The sequence below is a fragment of the Taudactylus pleione genome, unplaced genomic scaffold (assembly GCF_031769625.1).
Source record: "Taudactylus pleione unplaced genomic scaffold, aTauple2 ptg000008l, whole genome shotgun sequence".
NCBI classification, from domain to species: domain Eukaryota; kingdom Metazoa; phylum Chordata; class Amphibia; order Anura; family Myobatrachidae; genus Taudactylus; species Taudactylus pleione.
The window spans coordinates 5,763,730-5,777,298 of record NW_028284411.1 but is presented as its reverse complement, the minus strand read 5'-3'; the positions used below and the strand labels follow the sequence as shown (position 1 = coordinate 5,777,298).

Here is a 13,569-nt window from a genome sequence, read left to right as displayed (position 1 = left end):
ACGCTAGCAGTGTAGCACGGGACCTGGCGGCTCACTCACGCCAGGCAAATCACGGTACGTGGCATATTGAGGCTAGCTGTATAAGGACACATCTGTACTACTGTTGCGATGTAATGTTCATGGGGACAGGAGTTTTTCAGACAACTGTAACCACAATGGAGTGATAATTAATTGTTCCGGTACTTAATTACCCTTTGTTGCAACCCCCAATGATGAATAGGCCCCTAATGTTTTTCTGCATAACATTGAGTGAAAGACTTTATGAACACGCACAGAATACTGAATATATCGTTTTTCATGCACATCACGCGCCCGGATTTGCATCGCGCTCTCACCGTTTTTTAGTCTGATGAAGTGTTGAAGAGGCAGATTTCTTTACTTTAAAACTCACTTGTATTAATCTTACCAGAGAGCGTTTGTATACATTACCTGAATAGTTCCATCGCCAATTCCTATCATTATTCTAAAACACAATTTGTAAGGAGATATTTCTGCTTACACTGCAGATACAGCAGATAGCGGCCAGATTTAATACTATTCCTAGAAAACAATCAGGAAGTAAATAAAAACATATTCACAGTAACTTTAAGAAGTCATTTTTTATAAAATACAGAAAGTAATCATTTCTATTTTATATGTAAATGTAATTTTTTTTTAAATAAATCTTTTTTGGTACTACGGTCTTCCAGATAGTTTCATGAACTTGCAAATCTTGTGCTGAATCAGCTTCAACACCCAGACGTGACTCCAGCCTGACTTTGCTAAATGTGACTTTTTTATCAATTTAATAATATAACAGCTCTAAAGGGACAGAATTTGCCTGGATGCAACCACGGATTGGAATATTTTAGATATGGGTGGTATGTGGAGAATGGGATATGTAGTATTATATTACAATTATTTTTATATATTAAAAATAGACCCAGTAGTCTCATTAATGTTTTCTATAAAGGCTTATTTCATGAAAGTGGAGGAGCCTGAAAAGACAATTGTATAACAGAGTCCAGTGGTTCCCAAACTGGGGCAACCATAACAGTCCAGGACAGGATTTGAAAAATGGGGTTTTGTGTATGTATGTATCGTATGTGTACATATTTTATATAGATAGATAGAAATATATATATATATTAAGGCTGAATAAAAAAATATAGATTTCTCCATAGAGAATTCTGGAGGGGAGGGGCATGATGTTTAAGGGGCTACACCTCTAAAGCTATTGGAGGTACTGAGCTGGTAGAACTGTCGCTCGGTGCTGCACGCCAAATTTCAGGGCAAAACCATGGATTTGGGAGTAATCTAAAGTTCCAACTGCCAGTTTTTCCTGACACTCTCGGTTAGAACCACTTTTCGGCTGTTCTCTAAGGGGGATTTTTGGGAAGGCATAACTCAGGGTAGGGGGCGAATTTAGACTTGGGGTTTGTTTTATTAGGTAGCTATTGTTCCAGGGTATGGTATTTTGGGGTTTAGGTGATTGAGAAAGTTTCAGTTTTTAAGCTATTACCTCATGAACCAGCCATTATAGAGATAGGAAGTTTCAATTCCTTGCACAGCCTCAGTAGTAGCCTTCCGCAGGTGTACTCACTGTGGCTTCACTTGGGTGCACCAAGACGGCTGTCCTCTGCAGGTGGTGGGGGGGCGGGTCTAGGGGGGAGGAAGCCGGTGTTTGCTGTTGCCGGGACCCAGGGGGGGGTTAGCAGCCATTAGCTGTAGCTGAGACCCAGGGGAGAGAGCAGGTGGTGGTGCAGCCGTTAGTGGCCTAGGCAGGACGGGCAGCTGGCAGTAGGACCCGGGCGAGGTAGCCGGCATCAGCAACAGATGCAAGGCTCGTGAAGCCTGCATCTGTGTGTAAAAAAAAAATAACGTGTAAAAATAACCAAAAATATGTGTCCCCCATATTAGGCACAACCAGCACCAGGCTAATCAGAACCAGTCCTGGTTGCCAAAATATTATTCAGCGCAACCAGCACTGGGCTCTGAGCCAGTCCTGGTTCTGGAAATACAGGAGAAAAAAATTAGTAGGGTTCCCCTATATTTTCCAAAACTAGCACTGGACTTTTTCTAGTGGGGGGCTCATGCCACAGCCAGGGGAGCCCTTTCACTGGGCCCCCCAGCCGAAGCATCAACCCTGACCGCTAGTCAGCCCAGGCCATGGATCCATGGGGAGCTGGTGAACCCCCCCAATAAAGGGGTCCCCCTCTCCAGGGCACCCCAAGCCTAGGTTGATAGCCCGGGGCTATCCCCGACACCCCTGGGGCTGTGGGTGCCGGGTTGATAGTGTAATGTGGTGTAAAAAATAGAAGTATAATATTGTCTTTTGCTGTGAACTACAGGTCCCAGCAAACCTCCCCCACATGCTGGTACTTGGAGAATCACAAGTACCAGCATGCGGGGCATTACGGGCCCGCTGGTAGCTGAAGTTCCACAGGAAAATAAATAGTCAAATAAAGACAGGATACACACTCCGTACAAAGTAAAAGTTTATTAAACATACATGCACTCAAACAGGGTACCTAAAGAGAAAAGAAAACATACTCACCTTCTCCTGTGCGTAGATCGGTCCTCTCTATATATATTCCATAGACAAAAACACCTCCTGTGTGCTGTCTCCTCCAAAACCAGTGCTAGTGTACCATTTTGTTGTCCTTCTCCCCTGAAGGTGGCCTAGTTTGCTGCTCCCATCCCTGATGGTTAATAAATTATAAAAAAGCAATGAAATTCCATAGACAAAAAACTTTACGGTTTCCCATTAAGGCTTCTTAGACATGATCTGAAATTTCACAAAATCTACTGAATTTCTGCCACTCAAACTTAAAAAAGCAATGAAATTCTGATCATTAAGGCTGACTCCTTAATGGACATGTTCCTTGCGCAATATAGATATGGTATGCAATCACAACTGCAGATTCAGCACTCTCACAGAGTGAGATTGCTGTCACTCCCAAAATGGTGATGCTAATTCACAGAATTGTGTAATCATTGGAATACACACATGCAGTCTATGAAACTAAAGTCTGAGCAGTTATGTGGCACACACCCCACTCAGTGCCCACAATATTCCCATTCGTTCACCACAAAAATCCCACTAGGTTCCAACATCCTTCTAACTCCATACATCTGTGGCAACCCCAACTTGGAATTAAAGTAAAGAGTTTACCTTGTGTGTTATGGTTCGGTCTTCATTCAACTTGCGGAGAGGTGAGAGTAATGGAAACACATGAAAAGGTGACGAGGCAGCTTGACTTTTGTGAAAACAGGTTTATTAGAGGGTCAGGAGGGAACTTGCATAAATAACACACCTCACCCAATGAGGCAACCTTCTTAATGCAATTTCAGTTGGGAAAACACAGATTACACATATTAAACAAAATACTTGCACGATACTACACAAATTTGCATAATGTTACTTAGGCAGTTGAATATACACTATAAGGCAACTTTCACATAATTATTCACAGTTGAATGCGGTATTCATTAAATATCCCTATTTCACACAGCTACACACTACAAGAAATTAATTCTGCAATAATGACTGTACTGAACTTGCTAATGACCCAAATGTTCATATAAATTTAAGCACGTCAACCTATGTTCCTACCCATCTACGCTGCTGCAGCCAGTGGAGCTCTTATAGATCAGTTTGTTTTTACCATGGTACTAGTCCCACTTAGTGTGGCTTTTGTTAATATCCAATCTGGTAGTAAAGAATCGCCATATGTACATGGAAGTCCTGCATGCTTCGCTCTATAGGTACACTCAATTCACTGGCAATCAGGGGGTTATATTATCTCCATTAAGTAGTATACTTCAACTCTCAAGAATCAAAGGGTCACTGGTGCTGTGAATGAAACAGTCCTTGTGTGATCCGGCAAGCATCCATGGCTAACAGTAGTAAAGATTGGCCAGTGAGGCAGGTAGCTTGTGTACAATGGAAGTGATGATAACACTAAGATTCTGCAGTTTTGCAAAGAGTTATGGATAAATTCACTTGTACTAAATGTCAGTGGAGCTATGCCTGTGGTGCATTCAGTTTCCAGCTCACCACACCTGTAGTTACTCCTGGGTACAGGGCTATATATCTTTGCAACTGGCTAGAGCTGCAAGTCTATACTGCAGTTAGTCGGTGGCCATCTTGTGGTTGGCAGAATTACAATTCAAGTGCAGCTGTAAGCCTGTGGCCATCTTATGGTTGGCAGAATAAGTTCTGGATGGCAATAGGACGGCGCCTTCTCTTACCAGTAGTGGAACTGGAAAGTGGGTGCTTTGGGTAACCCTATGGTTGCTGCTGTAGCTGTGGCATTGGACAGGGAGGATGACTATCCTGTACTGTGTGCTGCACGCTGCGGCTGTATATCTCCATGAGCGGCTCTTGCAGCTGCTGCGGTGGTGGTGTGAGACAGGGAGGATGACTATCCTGTACTGTGCGCTGCTGGTGGTGCCCTTGGTCCCAGCTTCCCACAGCCATGGCTCACCTGACCCAATCTATATTCCACGGGTCCCCAGCATCTGCTCTCCCGGCTCGGCTGGTCCACACTTCACTGGAGCCTTTCAGCTTGGCAGTCTCTGCCTTCTGTCCTCGGCTGCACGCCACACTTCCCAGAGCCTAACAGCTCGGTGGTCTCTGCTCCTTCACCACGCGATGCACACACACCTCTCTCTCTGGTGCACACTCCTGGCCACACCCCTCACTTAAAGAGACAGGATGGGCTCCTCCAATCAGTGCTTGCTGTCCACATGCTTCACACATGCTGGAGGGGGTCTGTATTAACTTCTTTCTGACCCCAGGCCGAATTTAATCCCTCACAGTCCTGGGGGTCTCCGTTTCACAGGTGTCACACATCCATCTTATTTAGAATACACATTCAGCTCCCTAATTTCTAAAACTATCATACTCTGTCTATGCATGTACACTTTCTTCTGCTATACGTTCCCCAATCTCTACTGCTGTGTGGTCTCCCAACTGTTCTAGTCTGTGTTCCCTCATCCGCACCAATCTGTCTTTCTGTCAAACACAAGGAAATGGTGGTATATTGGGGTGTAGCGTGATGTAATGTTTCCTTAACACTTCCTCATCTCTGGATGGTTCGGATCCCAACCCGAAAGTAAGGATTGGATACAGGCAATAGGTTGCTTATACAATTTGTATTTATTCAAAAGAGGATATTTGCGAGATAAGTATGTTGTTCAAAATAGTTTTTCTTGGAAACAAATTTGTACAATGCAACTTTTAAATAAACAATTCACAATACGGTAAAGAAATATATGCATGCATATGAACACAGTAAATATACTCTTGTCCCGGGGTAATTTTATTAGCCTGGAACACTTCTGTCTTTGAGCTGAAAAAAAGAGTGTTAGGACGGATATGCAACACAACAAACAATACTCTTACTACCTCAATTACCCATGTAACACCCTCCCTCAATGTTAGTTTTGGACCTAGTCAATGACCTAGTATTACTGCATGCAAGTAATGGTCTAAGGTAACCCCGGTTTTCTTTAAAGTATGGGAAATACCCCTTTTGTTGGTGCACGTTTGAGTAATAGCTGAGTGGTCACTATTTCTCCCTGAAACCTTGTGGTAATTATGAAGATTGCATTAACTCTGGTTCTGTCACTGATGCTGACACTTGTAAGTAGCAAGCCCGGGCCTGTGCTGACGCTGAAGATACTCTCTTTTTGCAAAGTCCTGCACTGATGCTATATGTTGTCTAAATTTACTGTCCTGTCCACGCTATTTACTGTGACACTATTCTTTTGTAGGCTGATGGTCTGTATCCAGTTAAGCTCACTTAGGGATAGACTGTAACAGCCTTTCATGGCAATTTTCTTTGAACTTGGTCTGAAAGAACTGGCCACTCCCTTCACTGTTCTTGCTTAGAATTATACACGTTAACCTGCCGTCTCTTGATCAGTACTTCACTATCTTTACATAGAAATGATGCTAGAATAATTAGGCAGCCACGGAGTTAATTACGTCCACTTGAGATGACTTAGCTGTACGTTAGCCTCTTTGCTCTATCTTGGCTGAGTTAGAGTCTCAGGTGTAAGTTTAAACAGCTGAAATGGTGAGGTTGCAAAGAGCAGCCAGCCTCAATGTCACAGGAATTAATTATCTGCTAGGCTTAAATCTCTCTTGAAGTGTCAATGCAAAGTCTGACTGAATGGGGCTCTCTAGCTCTGTGCTATTGGGCATGCACTAGAGTGTTTATAACAGCGCTGAGGTGTTAATGAAGGTGTTACTGACAGACCTGTTCCGATTATTTCTCACAGCCCAGCACCCAGGACAGCGCTCCTCTCTTCAGTCCAGCCCCAGCCGTCAGTCACTCAGAATGGGAGGGTTTGGAGGTGGTCCCCCGACAACACTGCTTCCTCCAGCAATGTTTTCCTGCCAGCCCTGGTCCCAGCACTCACGTCGCAGAGGTCAGCGGATCCACTTATCAGAATTCCCGCTGACCGCATTAGCCGCACTGGTCACTGGTTGCCTTCATGACTCTATGGAGGAAAGGGTTCTCCCCTTGTTTGCCGTTGAGCTGGTCCGCGGCTGACCGCGCGCCCATTAGTTTCCCATGTCCAGCGCGGGCTGCAGGCTCCATTCTCCCTCAATAAGGGGGTAGTCTTTATGCAGTTAAACTGGACATTGCTTGTACTTGGGACCACAGTATATACGAATAATAACTAGCCCACAACTGATACAAGCAAGGCAACACACTTATGTATACATCAATCAGCCTATTTCTTTTTGTTATAAACATTGTGTAAATATATTAATTAACCTGAACTTAAAGGGCAATGTATCTTATATAATTTATTTACTGTGTACATATATGATCTTGGGTCATAAACACTTTAGGGGTATCGCATTCCTCCCCGCTAGAATGATGCATGTCCCCATGCATCTGCATTTTCTAATACGTCTGAACCACTATTTCTTTTGCAACAACTGTAGCAACTATAACTTTAACACAGTATTTACACATGTAACAATTTCACTTGGTTATTGTCTTTTACAACGTCAATGGTCAATAGCTGCCCTATGGCCTGTACCGAATGGGAAGTATTCCCTTGGTAGCTCTGGTAGACCTTCGGAGTTCATGAACTTCAAGCATGTCTTCATAAGCTATTTCAGGCTGGTAATTTTCCCTTGATTCTTCAACTGTACGGTTAAGATGACCATGGACTACCGGCCAGTACATTCTCATCATAAGTTTCAGGGTATCACCTGGCTGTGATTCAGCTTCATTTCCTAGAACAGGTGACATCTATTCAGGTTTAGTTTCAGGCTCTCCTCCCGAGCCTTGACAGAGTTTCAGTTGGTCTCGATGAACTAATTTTTCCAGGGACCCATTCTCTTGTCTAATTTTATAGGTCGGAATCTCGGCATTGGGGATTTCAGTGATTTTGTATAGGATGGGTTCCCGTCTTGAATCCAGCTTACTGTGCCGTTGATTGTTTTTTTTCCATACCTTATCTCCCACTTTCAAAAGTTTAGCATGCGTTTTTAGATTGTAGTATTCCTGCTGTTGCTTCCTCTCGATTTCCATGTGTTGATCCACCAATGCCTGAGCTGTTTTTAAGCGATTTTGATGCTCTTGGACCCATTCAGTCCTGGGGTATTTATCCAAACTGAGGGTTTCAGGTACATTTAATTGGAGATCAAATGGTAACTTCCTGGGTCGCCCAAAGAGCAGATAGTAAGGAGTGTATCCGGTGGTACAATGGACAGTGTTGTTATATATATACATCAGTTCGGCCAACAAGGTGGGCCACTCTTGTCTTTGTAGTGTCGGGAGAGCTCGTAGCATATTAATCACTGTCCCATTCATCCTCTCACAAGCTCCATTCCCTTGGGGATGATAAGTGGTGGTTCGCATATTTTTGCATCCATATAGCACAAAAATCCCAGTTGAACAACTGGGATTCAAAGGCTGGGCCTTGATCTGTTAGGATTTTAGAGGGGTATCCATAAGAATGGACAAAGGCTCTCCACAAAAGTTCTGCTGGGGGTTTGGCGGATATATCCCAAATGGGGAGAACGACTGTAAACTTGGTGTAATGAACCAGCATTGTGAGGGCGTACTGGTACCCCAATCGACTTTTTTCCAGTTTTACGTGATCAATGAACACCACATCCAGGGGTTACCGACTGATAATGGGATGGAGAGGTGCTTTCTGGTCATGGATAGGAGGTTGGTGAGCGCTGCAAACGGAGCAACTTTTACACCAGATTTGTAGATTCGCTTCGGTCTTCTGGCACCCGAAATGGCCTGACTCATCATGGTAAGCTTTTAATACCCTGTTGACTTTTGATTTCGGCACCATAATTTGTGTGATCAGAGAGTGGGTTTTTGGATCTGTACTTTGCCAGACAATCGTATCTTCATGAATCTCTAATTTTTCTCTCTGTCGCCACAATTGGACCAATTCCGGCTCTGCTTCTTGTCTTTCCAACTTAGTCATGTCTAGTTGCTTGAGCATCATCCTTTTTAATCTCTGGAAGGAGGGATGTTCATCTTGCCATTGTGCCCACTCATTTTTGTTTTCTGTCATTTCTGGTGGAATGTTATCTGCTACATCTACAGCTAACGCATTCTGCTTTGAAACTCTTCCAGGTAGATTGAAGTTTGGAATTTCTATTTCTTCCCAAGGATCATCTTATGTGAATTATTTCGCTTCACCAGGAATTCGCGATAGGGCATTGGCATTAATGTTACTGCGGCCACTCCGATATTGGATCCGATAATTATAATTGGCTAGACGGGAGGACCATCTTTGTTCCAAAGCTCCCAGTTTTGCAGTGGACTGATGCGCCAGGGGGTTACAGTCAGTATATGCAATGAAAGGAGTTGTAGCAAGATAATCTCGGAATTTTTCTGTGACCGCCCACATCAGAGCTAGGAATTCTGAAGGCACTGTAATTTTCCTCGTTTCTCTCGGTTTTTCTCAAACTTCTGCTGACATATGCTATTACCTTTCGAAGTACTTCCAGAAGTGGCGCCGCGATGTGGGCAAAGTTTTTAATGAATCTCCTATAATACCCGATGAATCCCAGAAATCTGCGTACATCCTTCACAGTTTGGGGTTCAGGCCACTCCACCATGGCTTTAATCTTTTCCAGATCTGGGGACACTCCAGCTGAGCTCATGACATGGTATTGCACTTGGGGTTTGAGGAGGCAACATTTGGAAGGTTTCAGTTTAAGTACCATATTTGATCAATTGTTGGAAAACCTCTTGGAGGTGTTGAAGATGTTCGGTATATGTTCGGGAAAAGATAATGATGTCATCTAAATAGAGCAAGACAGTTTTTAAGTTCTGGTGACTAAGACAATGTTCCATCATTCTCTGAAATGTGGCTGGGGCATTACAGAGCCCAAAGGGCATCCTCAGGAACTCAAACAACCCCATAGGGGTGATGAAAGTTGTTTTTTCTCTGTCTTCTTCTGCCATTTGGATCTGCCAGTATCCGCTGGTGAGGTCTAAAGTAGAAAAATACTGGGCAGACTTTAATGCAGTGAGAGATTCCTCAATCCTAGGGAGAGGGTAGGCATCCTTATGCATTAGGTTATTTAATTTTCTATAATCGATGCAAAAACAGAGTTGGCCATCCTTTTTGCGTACCAAGACCATCGGAGCTGCCCATGGGCTATGACTTTCTTGGATAATGCCAGAAGCTAGCATGTTATCCAACAGCTTCTGTCCGGTTTGATATAAACCTGGAACCAGTGGTCAATGCCGCTCTTTTACAGGAGGATGAACTCAGGTGATTATATGATGTTGGATCTCTGTCACCACTCCTAGGTCAGTTTAACCCTGGCTAAAAGCCTCTGAATTTTCCCTAGCTAGGTTAAGACCTCCCAGTCGATGTTCTTCAGAGGTGCCACTATCCCCTATTTGAAGTTCATCCCGCCATGCCTTTTCAGTTTTAGGTTCGACCTTGATAGAAGCCATTAATTCCTTCTGCTGGACATTAAAACTGAGGTTAACGACATCCTGGAAAGTAGTTCACATCAGTTTAGCCATAGGTTGGTTCCGGTATAATTTAACTCGGCAGTTATGAGGGTTCAGAATACATATGGGTACTCTACCATTCTTTACAGTCACTAGAGCACTTGCTACCAAGACGTCGCAACTGGCAAAAATGACACTTGGTTCAACGAAAGCCTCGTAATCCAGTCCGCTGGGGCCGTGGCAAGTTTTTCCCCACACTATGGTCTCTGAGTTTGCCTGGAGTTTAACAGATTTACTGTCTGTAATTCTAACTTTGCTAATAGCTCTGGGATTCTGTGCCAATTTTTGATGACCTTGGATGACCTTAATAGTCATACAAGAGAAAAAAGGAGAGATTTCGCACAGAACCAAGAATTAGAAAATATTATAACAACCATATTGCAATTATAGATATTAATCATCATGAATCTGTGTTGGTGGTGCTCCCACAGCCTGTCAGAATATAGTCAAACACTAAGGCTTTTTGTTGGGGCACACTTAGAAGAAAAATTCAAAGACATTAAATTTAAAAATTAATTTTTAATATGTATATTAAAAATAATATTCAGAGGTACCAGTAGTAACAAAAAATAAATTGGCGAAAATATTTATTAAGACAATTTCTGCAATTCACATACCACACAAGAAAAAATGATATCAGTGAATATACTTTAATGAAATAGGAGAGTACCACGGATAATGGTATACAAGTTACACCATGTGCCGTGCTATTAGCCCCATCGAAACAGTGCAGTTATTTTATCCTACAGTACCAGGTCTTCCTAGACGGTCTCCCATACCAGTACTAACCCGGCTTTTACTGTATCGCTTCCAAGATCAGATGGGTTTGGGCATAATCAGTAAAATATGACTGTAGGTTAATTAGTATCACTGAAAATGATTGGGGATCTGCCCTATGCACATGGTATAAACTTGTTAGAAAAATGTAAACAGCAACAGAAAAGTTACATATTATATACATCATCTTATCAAAAGGAATTAAGGAAAAGTGTGTAGATGATATAACCAAATAATAACCAGATGGCTAATTATGGGCAAGCTACAATGCCTATTGGTGGTTATAGTCAAAGACCAAACCACACTTAAAAATTGTCTTAATAAATATTTTTGCCAATTTATTTTTTGTTACTACTGGTACCTATGAATATTATTTTTAATATACATATTAAAGGTTAATTTTTAAATGTAATATCTTTGAATTTTTCTTCTAAGTGTGCCCCAACAAAAAGCCTTACTTCTCTCTTAGTGTTTGACTATGACCTTAATAGTCTTCAGTAAAGTTTGTCATGTGGGTAACATAGCTAGAGACATTTCTCCTCTTAATATAGAGACCAATTCTTCTGGACATTGCTGGAGGATGTTCATCCCTAGAATAACGGGTGCCACTTTTGCATCACTGGTTTCCGTTACCAGACAGCCTTGTCGAGCAAGAGATGTTGTTCCAATTTGCACATCGGTCTCCTAATACCCTACACAGGAGAAACCTAGGCCATTACTGGCAATTAACTAGCCATGATGGAGGTGGTAATAATAATTGTCCATCCCCCCAGTGTTGGTTGAACTTAGCAACATAGCTAATGTTTCTACGCAGTTGATCAAGATGGGGATAGTGGGACACTGTCCTACATATTGGAGCCACCATTCTTCCAGATGAGGATCTATTGTGCCGGCTCTCCCTGAAGTTCAACCCCCATCCTCAGGGTCTCGGAGTTTAAAGACTCTGTGCGATCACAGTTCCTTGTGATATGTCCACTTCTCTCACACCTTCTACAAATGGGTCTCCCTTGAGAGTCAAATCTATCGGTGGGCCTTCTCCTATTTCCACAAGGAGTTTCCCACCCGTCATTCCGGGTTGACCTCCAATCCGAGTCCCGTCGTGCTTGAGGGGGAGGAGTATTTCTTGGCTGTTTTAATTGTCGCATTTCTTTGTGCATTTCTGTTAATTCAATGGTTATGTCTGCCAATTGTCCCTTTAGAACTTGAATAGGGTCCTGAGCTGGTAGTTGAACACTTTGTCCAATGGAATCTCTCCCAGGGCTGTTTACAGTCCTCATTGGGTAGGAGGTATCTGGGTACCCTGGCATTTCTGGAAATGCAACTCCTTGTCTCGCACTTTTTCGTATCACTTAGTAGCGGCCTCTTTAAAGTCCAAAAAGGTATAATCTTCAAGTTGCATCCTTAGCATCCTTAATTTACTGCGGACACTTTCTTTATTTGCACCCTCAATAAATTGGGAAACCAGGGTTTCATCAGCATCCCTGATTTCCTGATCATCAATGGCTTGGATGGCTTTTAATGCCTCTTGGAGGCTCAAGGCATAATCTTGAAGGGTTTCGCCCGTCTTTTCGTGTAGGACGTAGAATTTCATTTTTAATTCTGAAATTGTCTTAGTTTCAAAGGTGGTGGTCAGTCGTTCTAATATCTGTGACACTTTCTGTCATTCCACCCGCGGCCATGACGAGACTTCTCTGAGAGCAGCTCCCTTGAGTTGGCCAATTAGTATTTCTACCTGTTGCTTCTCGCTCACAGGATATAGACCGAACATGGCTTTGATCTTCTTTTTAAATTCCAATAAGGTTGTTCCTTCTTCTCCCATACTATCTCCACTATAGGTTGGGAGCCAAGGGGCCCCGAAATAATATGGCATCGTGATGGGCATCACCAGTGTGGATGGCATTGCTCCACTGGGTGATGTATTGGATGACGAAGAATATTTCTGACTTGGTGAGGTGGGTAATAGTCTCCTGCCTGGAGTAGATGCAGAATTCTGGGGTTCTGACATTTTTCTTTTATTTGTTCTGTTCGTATGACGCCAAATGTTAAACACAAGGAAATGGTGGTATATTGGAGTATAGCGTGATGTAGTGTTTCCTTACCACTTCCTCGTCTCTGGATACATGCATGCATATGAACACAGTAAATATACTCTTGTCCCGGGGTAATTTTATTAGCCTGGAACACTTCTGTCTTTGAGCTGAAAAGAAGAGTGTTAGGACGGATATGCAACACAACAAACAATACTCTTACTACCTCATGAGAAAGCTACAGTTTTTAAACTATTACATCACAATTGCGCCATGATACAAAAAGAAAGCTTCAACTTGTTGGGCAGCCACAGTAGATGCCTCCAGCAGGGGGTTGTACTCAAAGTGGCTTCACTTGGGTGCACCAAGATGGCTGCCTTTTGCGGGTGGTAGCGGCCGTGGGACTCAGGGGAAGGAAGTGGGCGTTCGTTGCGGCCCTGGACTCGGGAAAAGTAGCGGGCGTAAGCTGCGGCTGTGTGGGCGGCAGGACCCGGGAGCGGCTAACAGGTGTTAGCAGCAGTGGTGCGGGTGTCAGCGGTGCTGGTGCGGGCTGCAGGACCCGAGGGAATTAGCAAATGTTAGTGGCAGACAGATGCAGGCTCAGATCCGGAAGATCTGTGATGCCTGCATCAGTGTATAACTAAAACACAGATGCATGGACAGAATCAGTGAGATCCATAGGGTGCCTGTAATAAAAAATCCATACTCACCTCCTCCTATGCGTGGATCACATCCTCTTCATTCCATGTAGCCATGCC

General features: G+C 43.3%; 1 pseudogene; it reads right to left on the bottom strand.

Annotated features, from left to right (window-relative positions):
* Positions 1 to 10,747: 10,747 nt before the first annotated feature.
* On the bottom strand, positions 10,748 to 10,865 carry LOC148542819 (5S ribosomal RNA; annotated as a pseudogene).
* Positions 10,866 to 13,569: the final 2,704 nt, after the last annotated feature.